Below are 20,149 nucleotides of genomic sequence, written 5' to 3' on the forward strand. Positions count from 1 at the left end.
TTATTGCTGAAAAATAACCACATGTATAGTAACATGACAGGTACCATGCTGTGTTAGAGTTTTCAAAGAATACCAAGTAAGAATACCTCAAAAGATAAGGCCTAGAAATTCTCAAAAATAATGCTGAGAAGTTCCCTGGAGGCTCAGTGGGTTAAGGATCCAGTGTGCAGCTGTGGCTCAAGTCACTGCTATGATGCAAGTTTAACCCCTGGCTCAGGAACTGCCTGCACAGCAGGAAAAACAAAACAAAACAAAACTAGGCTGAGATGAAAAGTGGGGAGATAAAACCTCTCCTCTGGGACAGAAAAGCATGGTAAGGAAACTAACATCTAGAGCTTTTCTAAAGACTTTAAGGGTCCTCGCCTTGGAACATAATGAGAGACAAAGCTTGAAGCTGATTTGTTAGAATGCGGATACCCCCCACCCTCCAAAAAACGTTAGTTTTTTTTTATTCCCTTTAAAACCCAAATTTGCTTAAGGAGCCTATTAATTAAGCCAAATCCAAGGTGAAACTTGACCCCAAACTTTCCCCCCTCAGTTGTTTTTGTTTTTATTTTTGATAAGGGCCACACCCACGGCATGTGGAAGTTCCCAGGCTAGGGGTCCAATAGGAGCTACAGCTGCCAACCTACACCACAGCAACGTAGGATCTGAGCTGCATCTGCGAGCTACACCACAGCTCACAGCAATGCCAGATCCTTAAACCACTGGGTGAGGCCAGGAATGGAACCTGTGTCCTCACGGATACTAGTCAGATTCTTTACCACTGAGTCAGGTTTTTTTTTTCCTTTCTTTTTTCTTATTTTTTTGTTTTTTGTCCTTTTTTTAGGGCTGCACCCATGGCATATAGAGGTTCCCAGGCTAGGGGTCCAATCGGAGCTGTAGCTGCTGGCCTGCACCATAGCCACAGCAACACCAGATCTGAGCCTCGTCTGTGATCTACACCACAGCTCACGCCACTGACGGATCCTTAACCCACCGAGCAAGGCCAGGGATCAAACCCGCAACCTCATGGTTCCTAGTCGGATTTCTTTCTGCTATACCACAACAGGAACTCCTGAGCCGGTTTTTCTTTCTAACCAGTATAGCACGGCTGGAGGCAAGTTGAAGGCGATGCTTCCAGCTATGTTTCCAAGTAATGTTTAGTAGGTTTTTCATTATAATTTTTATACCTAAGAACGTACAGCCACAAAAGTCAAGAGGGCTGACATTTCTTTGGTGGCATTTCTCAAACACAGTTTAAAACCCAGATAATGGGAACACAGCATTAAACCTTTATTACTCCCCTAAGTCACAGTCATGCAACTTGACATGAACCAAAACTCCACGAGCTGGATTTACCTGCGGTCTAGGTTGTGCGCGGAGGGAGATTAATGGTCAGTTGACTTGCCAGGGTCCTGGAAGCAAGGCAGCATGGTTAACGAGTACGGGCAGGGAGTCCATGAAATGATCCTGAAAAACAGAAATATGAGAGAACTCCATCAAGCATTCAGCCTCCTGAAAAGTACAAAGGAAGGTTGAAGGGAAATTACCTGAAGAAACAACAGGTGTCTGGAATCCCTGTCCAAATAATAAACCAAATGTCCTTGAGCTGCGTGATGCCCTGGGGGTGTCTGGAGCAGGTAAGGGGAAGCCCGGACCGCCCACCCAACCCTGAGCAGGCCTTTAACTCCACGCAGTCTGCAGCCCAATGCATGCCTTTGTTCCGGGGAGAGCAGGTGAAAGTGCTGCCATGAGTCACGGCTCATCTGTCACCACCGCCAGCAAAACAACTCCCAGACCCTCCGCGCTGGCAAGGTCACAGGAGCACGGTCCTAACGCGGCAACAACAGGTCACTGTTCCCCATTTGACGAAGCAGCAAAAACAAAACCCAACGTGTAGAGCCCCAGGGAAACAGTCCTTGGCTAAAGCAACTTATGTCAGAGAGGCTGACCCCATAGATGAGATGAAAACGGTTTTCTCCAGCACATCTATGGGTCTCGCCGCCGCCGCTGCTACATGAAAAGTGGGGGGAAGAGGACCTGCTGGGGATTGGAGGTGGGGGCTGCCATCTGGCTGTGCTCACAGCCTGGACACAAAGCCTTTCTTTTCTCAGAAGACAGAGAGAGCAGAGCAGCAAGAGTTCAATAGTGACCTTTTCCCTCTTTTTTAAAAAAAAAAAAGTATTTGTGGAGTTTCCCGGTGGTTTTGCAGTTAAAGGATCCAGTGTTGTCCCTGCTGTGGCTTGGGTTCCATCCCTGATCTGGGAACTTTCACATGCCAGGGGCACAACCGAAAAAAAAAAAAAAAAGTATTTGTACTTGTGGTACAATACGCATAAAATCTATCACCTGAACCATTTTCAAGTGTACAGACAGTAATTTGAAGGACGTTCGCGTTGTCAGTCTGTCTCTAGAACTCTTTTCATCTTGCAAAACGAAACCTCTACGGCCATGAAACCACTCCCCACCTCCCCCTCTTCCCCGCCCTTGGTGGCAGTCATGCTCTTTTCTGTCTGCGAGACTCTGACCCCGCTAGAGGTACATCCTGTAAGTGGAATCATACGTCTTTGTCGTTTGTGACTGGCTTCTATCACTCAGCATCATGTCTTCAAGGCGCTTTTGTGTAGCAGCACGTGTCAGAACTTCTTCCTTTTTAAGGCTGAATAATCTTCCATTGTACGTATATACACCTTATTTATGCATTCATCTGTCAACAGGCAGAGACTGCTTTCCACCTCTTAACTGCCGTGAACAGAGCTGCTACGAACACAGGTATACGCAGATCTCTGAGGCCTTGCTTTCAAGTCTTTGGGGGTGTGTACCCAGGAGTGCAACTGCTGGATCACATGGTTATTCTATTTTTAATTTTTTGAGGAGCTACCACACTGGCTCCCAGAGCAGCTGCGCCATTTTACATATTCCCATCAGCAGCACACAGGGTTTCAACTTCTCCCTATCTTCACCAACACTCGGGACATTCTATTTGTTTCTTTTTTATTTTTTATTTATTTTTTAAATCACTTATTTATTTATTTATTGTCTCTTGTCTTTTTTTTTTTTTTTTTTTAGAGCTGCACCCGTGGCATATGGAGGTTCCCAGGAGGTTGGGGTCGAATCGGAGCTGTTGCTGCCGGCCTGCGCCAGAGCCACGGTAATTCCAGATCCGAGCTGCGTGTAAGACCTACACCACAGCTCAGGGCACTGCCAGATCCTTAACCCACTGAGCAAGGCCAGGGATTGAACGCGCAACCTCACGGTTCCTAGTCGGATTCGTTAACCACTGCGCCCCGACGGGAACGCCTGTTTCTTTCTTTAATATGGTGGCCATCCTACGGTATGAGATGACATCTTACAGTGGTTTTGACTTGCATTTTCCTGACAGTGATGTTGAGCATCTTTTCATGGCTTTTTAGCCATCTGCGTAGCTTCTTTGGGAGGGGTTGCTGGTGACTTTTAAGGTTAATGAAGCACTGGCCCAGTGTCGCCAATAAAACCAAAGATACAATCTCTCAGTTTACATTTTAAACTGAAAAAAAAAAAAAAAAAAAAGATGTCGAAGATTTCACACTTGGGCATCAGGAGATCTAACAGCGCGTGGGAGTCTATGACGACTGAGGCCAGGGTTTAAGTAATGAGGTCTGAAACGGTACCGACCCCGTTACTGACCACCTTTCTGTGGGCAGCTCACCCAAACATCTAAAAGGCACAACAGCCACTAGTTGAACTGCCACTAAAAAGTAGCCCCCGGGGCACCTCTAACACAGGAGCTAGAACACAAGAACCCCGCCCTTTGAATGCTCCAACCCCGAGTGGTCAGTCCTGCTTTTTAACTGTAGGAACTACAAGTGGCCAGAGAAGCCCCCAGCAGTTATCTTCAGAGACCTCACAGGATGGGCAGAGGGGAGCCAGCCTTTGTGCTTCTTTACTTTTGTCGAGAACAAGGTCCGAGGAGTTCCCTCGTGGTGTAGCGGGTTAAGGATCTGGTGTGGTCACTGCAGCAGCTCAGTTTGCTGTTGTGGTGTGGGTTCAATTCCTGATCCTGGAACTTCTGCATGCTTCAGGTGTGGCCGAAAAACAAACAAACAAACAAGGTCTAATGATGACCCAGCAGGGGAAAGGCCCCTGGGTAGCCTTTGTCAGGACCCTCCCCCCTTTTTTAAATTTATTTTTGGCCATATTGTGGCATGTGGAAGTTCTGGGGCCAGGGATCGAACCCATGCCACAGCAGCGACCCAAGCCACAGTGGTGACAAAGCTGGACCCTTAACCCGCTGAGCCACTAGAGAACTTCAGAGGTGTTTGTGGGGTTCACTTTTCTTTTGGCTGTACCCATGGAAGCTCTCAGGCCAGGAATCAGATCCATGCCAGAGCAGTGACAACACCAGATCCTTAACCTGTAGGCCACCAGGGAACTCCCCAGGCCTTTCGGATTCAAGGGCCATGTGCCCAAAGACAGCACACGCAGCACCAATTCAGGCCCCTCAGCCCAGCGCACAAAGCTGCTACCAAGAGAGGGGCTCCCTGTGTCAGCCGCCCCAGGACACACGAAGACAGGGGTTTGAAGGTGCAGAATGGCTTGGGCTTGGAAGCCTATGCAACCTCCCTCCATCAGCAGATCGTAACCTCAACTTGTCTTACTCCTTCTGAAGTTAAACAAGTTAACTGCAAACTTCACATTCTATTTCATACACACAGCCCTGGACTCTGTCTTTTTTGAAGCGCTGTCCAGTAAGACCCGCAACTTTGGAGCTTGCAGCAGCATTTAAGAAACACCGTTTGAAGCGAAGGAAAGCAACGTGACATGACAGAAGGGTGGTTTGGGCGCAAACTAGTCCCACCAGGGTCTGCCCGAAAGACTGATGTATGAATCCCCGAGGAAATGCCTCAGGAATGAACACAGGACCGTCCAGAGAAAAGCCGAAAGGCAGAGCCACTGTGCACTGCTGCGGCGGGGGCGGGGGATGCTGACCAGCTGTTCAGCGTCGCTACTAACTCCCACAGAAGAAAAGCAGCCTTAAACTGTAGCAAGAAGAATTTATCTAATATTTATGAGAAATTCATTGACAAGGAAGGAGACTCTCCGAGGGAAACCTTAAACGGTCCCTGAGGAGTTTGGCAAATCGAATAGATATTTATCTGCCATGCTTCAGCTGTGATTTTTGTCTGAAAGCAAGAGAATAAATAGGTCAGATTTTCCGCAACCCTGACCCCCTGAACTGCTTTAACGAAGGGAATTCCTGGTATTCAATTTCTAAAAATTTGTGATTGCTAGAAAGCAGGCTGAAAATATTGAAATGACACACTTCCTGTGAACTTTTTAAAAAAGAAATAGTTTACCCCCCCCCATGTTAAGATGGGAAAAAATATGCACATTGGGTACATCCACCTGCAGAAGCATGTGTCAGATACACTAACGTACAACGAGGCCCGAAGCTGACCAAGGGAAAACGTTAGTGAGGTTACTCGGGAATGAGTGAAATGGTCCTAAGACTGGGTGCAGGTCACAAAGAAAATAGTCAGCGATGTGTATATACTTTTTTTTTTTTTACAATTTTTTGTATTCATTGGATAATTATGAGAATTTTTAAAAATCGATCACAATCTCCTAAACCTAAAAGCAATCCTTGCCTTTCACTTTCTACGTTCCCTCCCAATCCCCAAACTTATGAACGTGCTTATTAGTAGCTTTCTGAGCTAAAATCACAAACAAGAAAGGAAGTTCTCTTTCTCTTTAAATTACAATCATCACCCCAGAAACATCCAGCCACGTGGAGGTACTTCACAAATACGTCCTCTCAACCCCAGCAGCCACTGTGCATCCCCCAGCGAAACATCTTCTAGGAGGAAATTCATCAAGATTTACCTTTCTCTTCCTTTGCCTTGAGCTTGGGCTTGAACTGACGTGTCAGATGGCTGATGTCTTCACTTCTACATAGTACGGAATTTATCACAAAGGAAACGAAAAATCCTCCAGCTCACCTCTGCTGTGTGTCCGCCTGAGCTGGCTGCCCAGATGGAGCGCCTAGAGCGAAGGTCAGAGGCAACCCCAGTGGGCCAGACCCAGCCGTGAGGAGGGGCGAGGCGTGGGGCCACTGCCCCACAGCCAGATTTATGGCTGAGCAAGGCAGTTAAGGGTGGCTCCAGTCCTACCAACCAGGAGATATTGACAAGACCCTCACATCATCTCAGAAAGATTTTTACGCTGAAATAGAAGCCTCATCATTGGACAAGGCAAACATTTCAGATAGTGCTAAGAGCGAGGAGGGGAAAAAAAGATAAGAAAAGGACTCACCCCTACCCGTAACAATATCTACTTGCTTTAAGGGTGGGAAGCTGGGAGGTGGGGGAAGCTTCAATCATTAAGGAGAGAAATCTCAGACTCCTTGTCTGGTTTGTGTCACAGAACTTGGGTTTAAGGCCTGCTTCCGCCTCTCGCACAGCATGCGAGTTTTAGGGCAAATTACTCTATGCTTTCTGAATCTCATTTTCCCGATTTGCATCTTGAGGATAAAAATATCTGTCCTATCTCCTTCACAGACTGAATGTGGAAATCTATGCGAAACCACCCTAAAAAAACAAAACTGTGAAATGCAACACAAATATCCAGTACCATTAATAATTTTTAGTTACAAATTTAATTTGGTGTTGCAGGATATCTTAGCATAACGGTTGGCTGCTTCAGATATTTTAGTAACTATTAGTACATTAGTGATTACGTGTTTATGTATATAAATTTGGAATTGCCCAAGTCCCACTGTCAGCAATTGTCCAATTCTGATCAATTCCCCTATAATTACAGCACCTAAAACTATCTAATTTGTCAGATGTGTCAAATGTTAACAAAAACAGTGGCACAAGCTGTGCGCTGGTATTATTACATGTTAGGAAATGTAAGAAGGAAGCCAGGCTCCGTGGCTTGGCTAGTGAAAGCACCTGTCTGGTAGAAAAGGTAAGAGCAGCTCACACTGGACAGCTGACATTACCTTAAGCCAGGTGCACTCAGCCATGATGATTTTGGCCCCCACAATACCTAGAAATATTTTTGGCGGTCACGACTGAGGTCATGGTACTGACATCTAATGGGAAGAGTTCAGAGATGCTGTTAAAACCTCTTATAATGCACAGGACGGCCCCCACAGGCAAAGATTATCTGGTTCCATATGTCATTAGTGCAGAGGCTGAGAAACTCTGCCTTGAAATTTTTTTGCCTATCTCATTAAACCCACTAAAATACAAGAAAAAATACTCCTAAAAGTCTAAAGCAAGAGCATCGGCACTCTGTCAAAGGAGCCAAACTGCCTAACAAATTCTGCAAATACTGCCCGAACCTGCTTCCCTCATCTTGTGTCAATGAACTGCCCTTGGAGTGCAGGAAAACGCAGACGGGACAGAGCTCATTTCGAATCATAAACCTGGACCCAGTTCGGCTGACGGGCAGGCAAAAGGAACATCTGGTCTCCATAGGAATAGTGCTCAGCGGGAGTAATCCTTATAAATGGAGAGAAAGCAGGCTGCTGCTTCAGGCCTCAAAAGCCAAGCAGCCATCGTGGAGCCGCCCTGGTTCTATTTCAATTCAGCAGGACTCCTTCCAAAGGCACATTAACAGATGAATGGACAAACCCATCTGCAGCAAGGAATGCCCAGAACGGGATCTCAGTGGACAAGCATGGCTGGTATTCAACAGGGGAAAAGCAATAAATTCCATAGAGACAAAAGCCCAGCTTTTGCACAGTTCATCACCTTTCTAAGCCAATTTATCATAAGCAGGATCCCTCAGCACTCACACCTGCTTTTATACAAAATGTTAACATCTGCAGCATTGCTTACATAAGTGTTTGTCCTAAGGTTCATGACCCACTGATGCATCATTTAATGATTTGAGACCAATAATTTTTTTTGGCTGCGCCTGTGGTATGCAGAAATTCCAGGGCCAGGGACCAAACCCGAACCACAGCAGTGATAACACCAGATCCTTAACCCACTGAGCCACCAGGGAACTCCTAGTATCAATATTTTTAGATGACTAGAATATAATGGAGAAGAAAAGAAGAAAAGAGAAAAGGAAAGAAAAGGAACAGACAATATAGTAAAAGGAACAGAGAAGATTTTATCTGAAAAAGGACACTAGGGGAGTTCCCGTCGTGGCGCAGTGGTTAATGAATCCGACTAGGAACCATGAGGTTTCGGGTTCGATCCCTGCCCTTGCTCAGTGGGTTAACGATCCGTCGTTGCCGTGAGCTGTGGTGTAGGTTGTAGACACGGCTCAGATCCCGCGTTGCTGTGGCTCCGGCGTAGGCTGGCAGCTACAGCTCCGATGGGACCCCTAGCCTGGGAACCTCCATATGCTGCAGCAGCGGCCCAAAGAAATAGCAAAAAAAAAAGAAAAGAAAAGAAAAAAAAAAGGACACTAAATTTTTTGTGTGCTTGAATGTTTGCCTGTATTCTGGGTTGTGAAGTAAAATTATATCTCCTTGAGTAATGATCAATAAAAAAAAGAGTTTGAAAAAACTGCTTTTAAAAAAAAATTGTTTGGCCATGCCCACGGCATGTGGAAGTTCCCAGACTATGGATCAAACCCACGTCACAGCAGCAACCTGAGCCTCTGCAGTGGCAACACCAGGTCCTTAATCCACTACACCACAAGGGAACTTCTGAAAACAGTGATTTATAAAACCGCAAGTAGTAGTTTCATCAGAATGGCACATCCATTCTAATAAGACCCAAGGACAACCCAAGTCTAGATGGTCATGAAACATTTGAAAAATCATTGCTCAAAGCAAATAATTCTGCTGGATAAGAAGAGCCAGAAGGAAAAAGACTCATCATCATTAATGTGCAATTCTGGAGTCCTCTTGTGATTCAGCGGGTTATGGGTGTCCGGCACTGTCACTGCCGTGGCTCAGGTCGCTTCAATCCCTGGCCCAGGAATTTCCACATGCCATGGGTACAGCCAAAAAAAAAAAAAGAAAAAAGTACAGGTCTGGGCACCACATGTGAGGTCCATGTACTCGCCCTTCTGCAGTCTACGAATTAAAAGAAGCTTCCACCGGACACTCAAATGCTTTCTATGAAAATTAAAAATCCCCCCCCCCCAAAAGAAGTCAGCTGAAGAACTGGGTCTTGAGGCTGTGTGGGATTCTGCTGGATGAAGAAAGGAAAGCAGGACATTTCAAGGAATAGAAAACAGTGTGTCTGAAGACACAGGCTCTCCAGAACCACTCTCCGAATCCATAAGTGACTGAATCAACCAGCAGACAGCAGACTCAATGAAGAAAGCCCCCAGCTTGCTCAGGAACGGTGACAAGGGCAGCAGGGGCTGAGCACAAGCATCAGGGACAACGTTCAGAGAGGTGAGCAGGAAACAGTGAGAGGGGAAGGTGGAAGGAGGGAGCGGGGGCTGGGGGAGACCTGACCATCACCGCCCATCACCCTCGTGTCCTCCCTCACTGGCCTCAGGAGCCCCGCCATGGGACCATCTCCTGGGGACACGCTGGGACGCCCCCCAGGAAGGAGTCCACAGGAACCAACAGCTCCGACATCAGTGTGGGCAGCAGCACTGGCAGAAGACGAAAACGTCCTTGGTGTTGGCAGCAACTTGGGGAGCAGAAGTGAAATGAGCGTTTCCATGCCCAACTCGACGTGCGTTTTTTCCCAGGAGAGAAACAAAAGCCCCGTCATCTCTGATCCCCTCCCCAGAGGGGCTTCTCGGCTCTTGGAGGAAAGGGGAGCAATTCCCAATGTGAACCGTCTGTAGAATCAATAAGCGAGTTTACAACGTCTCCCACAGCACGGAGTGTAGGAGAGTGGTGGTAAGACCCACAATCCCACAAATATTACTGCTATGCCTTTGGAATGTCGGTGAGTTGAGAGGCCCAGCTACATCTGAGCCATCACGGAAACTGAAAATATTTCAGGGTTTTTTTTTTTTTTTTTTAAATCACCACTTCCATAAAAGTGACAGCATTCATAGAGTCTAAACTGATCTATGGAAAGAGAAACTTTCTTATTTTTCTTTCAGAAATGATCAAAACAAATCCCATGCATATTCATTCACGGTCTTTCAAGCATGAATTTTTTTTTTTTTTTTTTAAATACCGAATGTTGACTCCCTGTCTACATTTTCTCCCAAGGGTCCTTCAAGTCTCATCCACAAATACTGGCCAACGCCTTGGTCTCTGTAGAGCCTGTACTGCTTTGGTGACTGCTGGAAACAAAGATTCACAAGATTGGAAATGGTTAGCACGACCTTTTTTTTTTTTTCTCCTGTCGGAGGTTCTCAGGCTAGGGGTCGAATTGGAGCTGGAGCCTCTGGCCTACACCACAGCCACAGCCAATGCTAGATCTGAGCCATGTCTGCCACCTACACCACAGCTCACGGCAACGCCGGATCTTTGCCCCACCGAGTGAGGCCAGGGATCGAACCTGCATCCTCATGGATACCAGTCAGATTCAATTCCGCTGAGGTGGGAACTCCAGCATGACATTGTTTTTATGGCCGCCCTCACCACAAAGGGAAGTCCTGGACTACGGGTCCAACTGGAGCTGCAGCGGAGGCCGAGGCCACAGCCAGGGTAACGCGGGAGCCGAGCCGAGTCTGTGAGCTACGCCACAGCTGGCAGCAACGCCACACCCTGAACCCACTGAGCAGGGCCAGGGATCGAACCTGCATCCTCACAGAGACAACGCCAGGTCCTTAACCTGCTGAGGCACAATGGGAACTCCTAGCATCACTTTTAAATCACCCTCTCTCTCACTTGAACATGACACTCAAAACAGTTTGCATGACTTTTAAATAACTCCCCTTTTTAAGTTTTAGGCACAGGAGCCATTCCACAACAAGGGATCTCAGATACGGGCAGGCACCTCCCAAGCTTCACACCGAAATGGAAATCGATGCCCATGCCTTGGAAGCCCAGGCTGTCACCGCAAGGCCTCCCGGCAACCCGGAGACCCGCATACGCACACGAGGCTCGTGCTGCAGTAAATCACAGGGCAGGCGTCACCCTCCGCAACGCGGGTCGTGTTCTGTGACAAGATGTGCCGTGGTCATTGGACCAGGTTGTTCTTGGCCAAGCAGCTCTTCATTACACAGTTCCATTTACATTAAAAATCAACAGGCTTAATTAAACCGCACATTCCTGCCTCGGGTGTAAACGGGTTTTTCCCCTCTCACGCATGGGTAACGCGGCCGCTGCAGCTTCTGCTTGTAGCCCGATTTAAGCATCCATTTCTCTAAGTCTAGGTCTTAAAGCCACAACAGAAGTCGTTCTGAGGCCTGCAGGTAAAACTAGAGCAATCACTGCTGAACTTTTCCATAAATTGCACATATATGTGTGTATATATATATATATTTTTTCTTTTCTTTTTTGGCCGCATCCACAGCATGTGGACATTCCTGGGCCAGTGATAGAACCCATGCCATAGCAGTGACAACACCAGATCTCTAGCCCTCTGCACCACAAGAGAACTCCCTAAATCATTAATTATTCAAAACAAACCTGCTAAGATTTTAGCAGGTAACTTTACAGAAACTTTTGGGGGGGGAAATGGATAGTGTTAGTATGTATAGTTTGAATTTCATAATTTACAGGAATTTAACATTTTTGATACCTCAAGTAGATGGGCATGCAGACAGAGGGGAAGGGCTTAATGCATGCAGAGCTGCATGTGCCAGGACGGGGACAAGAACCCCAACAGCTTGCACACGCACCCCTGTTTCATAGGAGAGGGAATGTTAGCCTCCAGGGATGAGGAAAGCGGACCAAGATCACCAAGGGGCAAAGGGAGGAATCCAACCCGAATTTCTTTCATCTTTTGTTTTTGTTTTTTTTTTGAACATATGTATTGCATCAATATAAATTGTTTCTGTATTTTTTAAATCTGAAAATACTCTTTTTTTCTTTTTAAATATAATTTAACTTTCAGGCTCCTCTTTTTTCTTTTTTCATTTTAGGGCCATACCCATAGCATACAGAGGTTCCCAGGATAAGAGTCAAATCGGAGCTGCAGCTGCCGCCCTATACCACAGCACAGCCACGCCAGATCCAAGCCACAACTGCAACCTACATCACAACTCATGGCTACCCCAGATCCATAACCCACTGAGCGAGGCCAGGGATCAAACCTGCATCCTCACAGATACTAGTTGGGTTCTGAACCTGCCAAGCCACAACGGGACCTCTAGGCGCCTCTTTAAGAAGAATAGTTGTGACCTATGCCCCTTTCATACTTACTTTTCCCTAGAAATGGCCTTTTTCCAGGCAGAAAAGGCCCCTACAGCTGGGGATAGGGAGGTGAGAATGCAATGAAAAACTGAAATTTTGAGTTAACTAAGGAGCCTGAAGGTTAAAAGGTACTTCTTCTATTCTACTGCTTTACCAAGAACATAGCACAAAAGAGAATTGTGGTTTTTTTTTTTTTTTAAATCTTTTTAGGGAGGCACCAGTGACATATGGAGGTTCCCAGGCTAGGGGTTGAATCAGAGCTACAGCTGCCGGCCTACACCACAGCCACGGCAACGCCAGATCCGAGCCGTGTCTGCGACCTATACCACAGCTCACAGCAAAGCCGGATCCTTAACCCACTGAGCAAGGCCAGGGATCGAACCTGCAACCTCATGGATACTAGTTGGATTTGCTTCCACTGCACCACAACAGGAACTCCAAGAATTATGTTTTCTTGATAGTTTAAGCTACATGGTCATTATTCTAAATGTCAATTATAATTTATAATGTATTTTCCAAAAGTTGCGGGGGTGGGACCTGGTGACCAAGACCCAGCTTGTGGGGCGGGTCAGGGGGTAACTCAAGACCACAGAAAAATCAAGGGAGAGTCTTCCTGAAGTTTCCATTTCATCTAATGCTAGGGAATTTAAACATTGCTTCCATAATAAAGAAACATACATCATGAAATAAAATATACAATTTACACTTTGAGATGACATGGAGCTCAAGGATAGCATTTTCATTAGGTTGCTTTAGCTATATCACCATGTAACCTATATCACCATGTCAACTTTCACTGAATAATGTAATGAATGTCTACTGAGCAATCGGTCTGTGCTAGAACTGTTCTAGACCCAGGGATATAGCAGCAGAACCCTTCCCACCCCGACCCCCCCCCCCCGCCAAAAAAAAAAATCCCTTTCATGGAACTTATCATGGGGAGACTGAAAAATAAAGGAAAGGTTATATCTTCGAAGGTGATAAGTACTTTATTTTTTAATTTTATTTATTTTTATTAAAGTATAGTGAATTTACAATGTTGTACCAATTTCTGCTGTATAGCAAAGTGACCCAGGTGCGCACACACACACACACACACACATTCTTTTTCTCAAACTATCTTCCATCATGTTCTATCCCAAGTGATTGGACACAGTTCCCTGTGCTGTCCAGCAGGCCCTCATTGCTTATCCATTCTAAATGTAATAGTTTGCATCTACTAACCCCAAACTCCCCGTCCATCCCACTCCCTCCCCCTTGGCAACCACAAGTGGTTCTCCATGACTGTGCGTCTATTTCTGTTTTGTGGATAAGTTCCTTTGTGTTATAGAAGGTGATAAATACTTTAGAAAAAAAAAAAAAAGGCGGGGAGGCCAAGGGGGAAATAGGCACTGTGGGGGAGGGTCTACAGGTTTAGAAAGAGGAATAAAGAAGACCTCACTGAATGGTGTCACTTAACCAAGGACCTGCGGGAGGGGAGACCACGTGGACCCTGGGGAAAGAGCATTTGAAACAGAGGACAGAAACTGCAAACGCCCAGAGAGGTGGATAGGCAGGACACCAGGGCGGTCAGAGAGGGGACGAAGTACACGAGGGTGCAGCCAGAAGGACATCTGAAGGACCCTGGCTTTCACACTGAGACAGAAAGTCATGAATAGAGGGCTGTGAATAGAGAAGGCTCATCATGGGGCCTCTTTCAAAAAAACCCCGTGGCTGCCTGTGGTCTGGGCATCGGGCAGCAAGGTGGAAGCGGGGGCCCATTGGGCAGGGAGGGTAATTCAGGTGGGAGGGGAGGTGGGTCAGACTCAAGTGGGAGGGGTAGGGAGTGGTCTGAATCTGGACACAGGGGAGAGCAACTGGAGCCCCAGGTCGAAGGGTGTGAGCAGTGACAGGTCAGAGACACGCCCGATCTTTAGCCTAAGCCTCTGCAAGAACAGGGAAGGCAGAGCAGGGCGGGCTTAGGAGGAAGACGAGGAGGTGGTTCTGCCTGTGTTGGGTGTGAGATGCCTGTTAGACATTACGGTGGGCGTGCTGAGTCGACCTTTGGACTTGGGAGCACAGAGTTCCCAGGAGAGACGGGCCTGGGGCACATGTTTGCCATCGCCCCTGTGAAATGCATTTTAAACGTACACTGGATGAGCTCCCCACGGGGTTAAATAAACAAAGAGAAGAACAGAGGTCCATTGACGCCCCAGGGTCCTCCAAAGTGAGGAGGCCAAGAAATAAGGAAAAACAGAAGGAGCCATCGGTAAATCAAATTAAGTGGAAACCTAGAAAAGACGTTGTTCTCAGAGTTCCCTTGTGGCGCAGCAGGTTAAGGATCTGGCATTGTCACTGCTGTGGCTCGGGGGGCTGCTGTGGCGCAGGTTCCATCCTGGGCCTAGGAACTTCCACATGCCTTGGGAGCGGCCCAAAAACAACAAAAAAAGAACAGAGGAGTTCCCGTCGTGGCGCAGTGGTTCACGAATCCGACTAGGAACCATGAGGTTGTGGGTTTGGTCCCTGCCTTTGCTCAGTGGGTTAACGATCCGGCGTTGCCGTGAGCTGTGGTTTTGGTTTGCAGAAGCGGCTCGGATCCCGCGTTGCTGTGGCTCTGGCGTAGGCCGGTGGCTACAGCTCCGATTCGACCCCTAGCCTGGGAACCTCCATATGCCGCGGGAGCGGCCCAAGAAATAGCAACAACAACAACAAAAAAAGACAAAAAGACCAAAAAAAAAAAAAGAAAAAAAGAACAGAGAATCAGACAGTAACTAGGAATCCAAAAAAGGGATGGATGTGTGTGTGTGTGTGTGTGTGTGTCTTCAGGAGAAATCCCAGCATGCACTGGGAAGGCCTGGAGAGAATCAGATGGGGGTTTGGGGGAGTGGTGGGGGTAACACACCAAGACTGCTGCCCTTCACTGGCCAAAGCAAAAGGCTTCCTCCCAAGCCTGCTCATCACCAGAGAGGGACCCAGCCAAGCAGCCACCACCCTCCACTGTGAGAGAAACCTGAGAACAATCAATAACAGCCACGGGTGATAAGGAGCCAGGACAAAATGATATCCACTCTGGCAAGGAAATATTTGGCAAGTTACTGATCTCTGTGTCTTCTTAAAATTCCTTATAATTTCCCCCGTCCAGGTCATGGCGGGAGACTGGGGGTGGGGTGGCAAGTGAATATTTTTGCTTGGCTCTGCTTACCTCTGGGTTTGGGGACTGTTGTTTTGCATTTCACCTTTGGGTCCTTTGCGAGCACCCTATCCATTCTCCAACGGAACATACATGCACCTGCACGTATGTGACAGCGGGTGTGTTCCCTGAGTGTCCGCACGATTTTCACCAAGCTTGTCACGCTTACTGCCCTCTGACAGCTCGGGCCTCCCTGGCTCACGGCCGCCTGTGAACACAGATTCCTTCCACGTCCCTCCACCTTCCACGGGTGGCTGCGGAGGACCTGAAGACAAGCCTGCCTTCATCCTCTCCACCCAGAGGCTCTTTTCATTGGCTCTGATGGCACGGGTTTTGAGCTTTTGTCTTCCCGGCCCCTACACTCCGCCTGGCTTCAGCTCTGCCTCCCTCCCCTTCAGAAATCCTGCTCTAATAACCCTGCAACTAGAGACGTGTCACAGCCCGGGAAAAACACAGGATGTGGAAGTTATCACTTTCCAGGGTTGTCCTCAAGAGACTCAGGATGTTGAAACCTTACGTTTTAGGAATGCCCTGGACCCACTTCTTCCTGACACGGTCGGCAGCACTGAGCACAACCCTTCCTAGAACGCAGTGAGAACTCAAGTCTATCGCTCTATGCGTCAAGTTTATTTTTCCAAAAGGGCCTTCCATTCCCTTGGCGCCAAAGCTCAAGTCCATCTGCCGTCTTCTGTTCCCTCCCAGAGCCTCTCTTGTCAGGCACAGAATTAACGAAAACCACAGTCCTCAGGTGGAACGGGATCGTGGGCAAAGCAAAACCTCTCCTTGGAAGGCTGGGAGAGGAAGAGACGGACAGACGAAGTCTAGTCAGAGCTGTCGTCTCACACAGGTCAGTAGCACACGGGCACCTAAAATCCCCCCTGGCAACAGTCAGCCGGAATGACGACCACTGACCGAGGGTGCAGCTCTGACCTTCAATAGGACCAGGGGAAAACCAAGGTCTCCGCCCTGTCTCTGCCTAGACCCTTACGCCTGTTTGGTTTGCTAAGTAGGTAAATAAGCAGGTGTGTAACCTGATGAAAGAAAAGAAAGGAGGGAGGAAAATGGGTGTGCGGGTGGGTACACGTGTGTACATGCACGTGTCTCCATCAGTTTATAAAGGTATCTCGGGCGGTGCGGAGGTATTTCCCAAGTACAGAGACAGGTGGGGTAAGGAAAGGCTAACAAAATACCTGTATCACGTCCCAGCTCAGCCACTCACCATCGCAGGGCCTTTGGATGATCCACTTCAGTTCTGCAGGTTTTCCGTTTAAAAACTTGCCTAACGTCCCTCTTCAGCTCTGCGATGCTACAGACTCTACAGAGCTGACCACAGGGTGTTACGGCATCTTCCTTGGACACTGAGCTTAATGCCTCCGAACATTTGTGAGACCGTCTGAGACAGAACTGAGTCCTCAACAGACACCCAACCCACCATTACTGAAATTCAAGTGATTATAAATACCATGTTTAGTACCTTTGTGTGTCAACAGTCAGAAATTCAGGTTTATCTAGGATCAGTTCTCGTCCCTGTCCCTAATATCCTTGCTATTTCTTTTAATTCCATACCTTTACCTTTTTTTAGTCTTTCCAATAAAGCCATGTTTTACCTTGACCCTTACGTAAGGTACACTTAGCTTCAAATGAAAATGCAAATTACCCCTTAAAACTAAAAAAAAAAATATGTCCCAAAAGACCTCATTCTGAAATGTTCTGTAAAAAGGAGATAACCTTAAAAAAAAAATCTCCGTTAAGCGAAGGCATCTCACTAGCGTGGTTTATGACTGCTACGTCAATGAATCTACCCATGGCTAAACCCGGAGGCACAGATGGACAGAGAAGTGTCCCATCAGGTATTTAAGGAGCGAGAGCTTTGCCCCTTTAGGCTTCCCTCTGTGTTGTTTCCACATGCATTGGATGGCAGTTGCAGGAACAGGTAGGGGGAGACTGCACCACCTTGAAGTCTCTGGAGAAGGGAACACCCAATCTTGGACCACCAAGACAGAATCATCTGTTTTACTGCGTGGCTCAGTGAAGGACCACTTGGGAAGGATAATCACCGGGCAAGGAGCCGGGCCCTTATCTTGAACGGCCAGGCATCCTAGATCAGGCCTGGTGCAAGGAGAAGGCTTTTGCCAGCCGCTCCCCGCCCCCCCCCCAGCACTCAAGTATTGAAAGAAAGAAAGGTGTTATCTATTTGCATTCAAAACACCATGTCGTAGGGACTGGAGTCAGAAGGCCCTTGAACAGACTTCACTTTCTGTCCACAGGCTCTGGTGAACATCAATGTGGTTGACAAGTGTTAATCTGACTACACGAGCAGGCGGGCGGGCGGGCGGGCGGCGCGGGCGGCGCTCACGTGGTCCCTGCCAGACGTGCTTAGTTGCTCTGTCAGAGCGGCACTCTCTAAGTTCAAAGGAAGAGTAATAAATAAAATGTCGCCAACGTTTCTATTAATTCTACACTACCTGGACGGCACCCTCATTCCTCCATCCCTTAAAGACATTTCTGTAAACGGAGGGAAGGAGCAGACAAGGGACAATGAACCCACAGAGCAGACGCGCGCGGAAGGGGCACACCCATCGCCCGCCCTAAAATAACCCATAACCTCATTCTACCAAAAGTGCGTCTCAAACTTTAGAATCCCTGAGAGTGACACAGGGCCGCAGCGAAACGCTGAAACGTGTTAGGGGAAATTCCAGCAGCTGTTCTGCCGGCCCCTTACTTTCCAGAAATTCTATAAATAATCGTCCAAGTTACCATGACTTCAATAAAGCATCCTATTTCTGTCTCTCCACCTACCAATTTTCTGCGAATTACATGCTTGGCCAAATTAACATCAAGCTGAGGGGAAGACTCTGCCCAGCCAGGTCGCTCCATCCCCGCCGAGGAACTCGCTGTTCAAACGCCTGATGACACGAATCCATCACTCCACTTAAACCCAGTAACCCCCACGTACAGATGACAAGGGGTTCCACTTCCTTTTCCGAACATCTGAGATGAAAGTTAAGGATAAAGCTTCATCAAGGGTGAACATCAAACCACGAGTTCCAAAAGAAAGGCAAACTCTTTGGCGCTCCCTCAGCTCAAAAGCAAGGCTTGATGAAGTTACATGAATAACCGGGAAGCTCTAAAATATAAGCTCCCAGGGCATTTTCACTCCCCTACGTGCCCCGAAAGAATTAGCTGCTAAGGATAACGTCATGGTCACTCACGCTTCAACCTGATCAGACTGAGAAATGGTACTTTCTGGAGAGGGCAGGAAAACATAAATCCAGACCACATGTATCAGCAGCTTGGGGAGAGTTAATGAGTAAATGGGATGGACAGCTGCCCTAAATCACCCACGGGCATGTGGAAGAATATCGACCCTCAACCTTAAAGGAAATATCCCCTCCGGCACCACAACGTGGGCAGCCCGGGGATAAAATAACGCAAAGCAGAGCAACGTCGGCGCAGGATGAAATCGGCCAAGAGGCACATTTCAGGAAGCACTGATATCTCACAAATAAAATGAAGTCAGCTGCAGGAGGGCGAAACGCCACAGCTGTAAATCTTACCGTCGCCAAAACGTTGGATGTAGCCACTTTTTCTCAGGGGATGGAGTTCCCGGGAGTCAGGGTCCATACCCACGTCCACGGCCACCTCCTCCTTTCTGCCCATGGGAAGGCAGGAAACGGCATCTAACACTTCATGCTCGGCCGTGAGGAGCTAAAAACAGATCCTGTGCAACGCTGGGTATATTTTTGTCTGCTAGCTACACACCCTCATCATGTTCAATTTTTTCCATTGGTGGAAGAGTATGATGCAGACTTAACCAGAAAGTGGTTTTCCACGGGCTGCCGGCAGCGATTAGCCAGGACGGCCTGCCACCCAGCCCCAGAGCCGCGGGGCTGGCCCATGACTGCGTTGCTGTTGGCCCTGCATTCCAGAATTACCACCGAAGTTCCATAGGAACACAGCTCCAGCATTCGCTGAATAAAGGTTCACTTACTGGAAGGGAGCCTCGGCTGCTTTTTTAAGGCTTTTTGCAGGAAGAATACACACCTACCATCCTTGTGTTTAGAGCCGTAGTAAGCATTTTGTCTCCAAAACCACAGCTGGAATGTGACGGCTATGAAAACCCTGCCTCCGGAGCAGCGCTTCAAAATAATTTTGTGCTTTGCAAAATAGCGGGTGTATACTTACTCTATGTTCCTTGCTAGAATTACTTTGCTTTTAAGTGAGCTCAACTACAGTGTCCCACATCGAAAATCTTTGTTATCACTATTTAGTCAAAAATACGCATTGAATTGCCTTAAAAAAAAAAAAAAAAAAAGATGGACCAGCACGGTTCTTAAGTCTTCCGGTATCTTTTGATGAAAGACCTTCAAATGAAAAATGCCCAGAAAGTTCCCTTGTGGCTCAGCAGGTTAAGGATCTGTCATTGTCACTGCAGAGGCTTAGGTTGCTGCTGTGGCACACGTTCAATCCCTGGCCTGGGAACTTCCAAATGCCACGGGTATGGCCCCCCCCCCCAAAAATTATCCCCAAAAGATAAAGCAGCATTTTCAGATCTTTTTATATTCGTCGCTAAGGAGAGGGTGCTGAATATGAAAACAGGATTACATTTGTGTAGTGCTTAAACTTTTGAAATTACAGTCTACAGAAGAAATCAGTTTAAGTTTCCAAGTTATCATGGACAACAATTTTTAGGACGTTTTCCATTATGTTAAAAATGTGAATGGACCTACACATGCAACAGATAAGATTCTTACATAACATTAAAGATTCTATCT

The 20,149-nt window shown here is 47.4% G+C and overlaps 1 protein-coding gene across 1 annotated transcript in view; it reads right to left on the reverse strand.

Moving 5' to 3' along the window:
- The window catches only part of TIAM2 (TIAM Rac1 associated GEF 2), a 237,261-nt gene that overhangs the window by 117,610 nt on the left and 99,502 nt on the right, over window positions 1-20,149 (reverse strand). Inside the window, exon 3 of the mRNA XM_047769867.1 lies at window positions 1,342-1,452. The gene's annotated coding sequence lies outside the window, so the exon portion shown is untranslated. The remainder of the gene's footprint in view (window positions 1-1,341; window positions 1,453-20,149) is intronic.

The sequence above is a fragment of the Phacochoerus africanus genome, chromosome 2, assembly GCF_016906955.1.
Source record: "Phacochoerus africanus isolate WHEZ1 chromosome 2, ROS_Pafr_v1, whole genome shotgun sequence".
NCBI classification, from domain to species: Eukaryota; Metazoa; Chordata; class Mammalia; order Artiodactyla; family Suidae; genus Phacochoerus; species Phacochoerus africanus.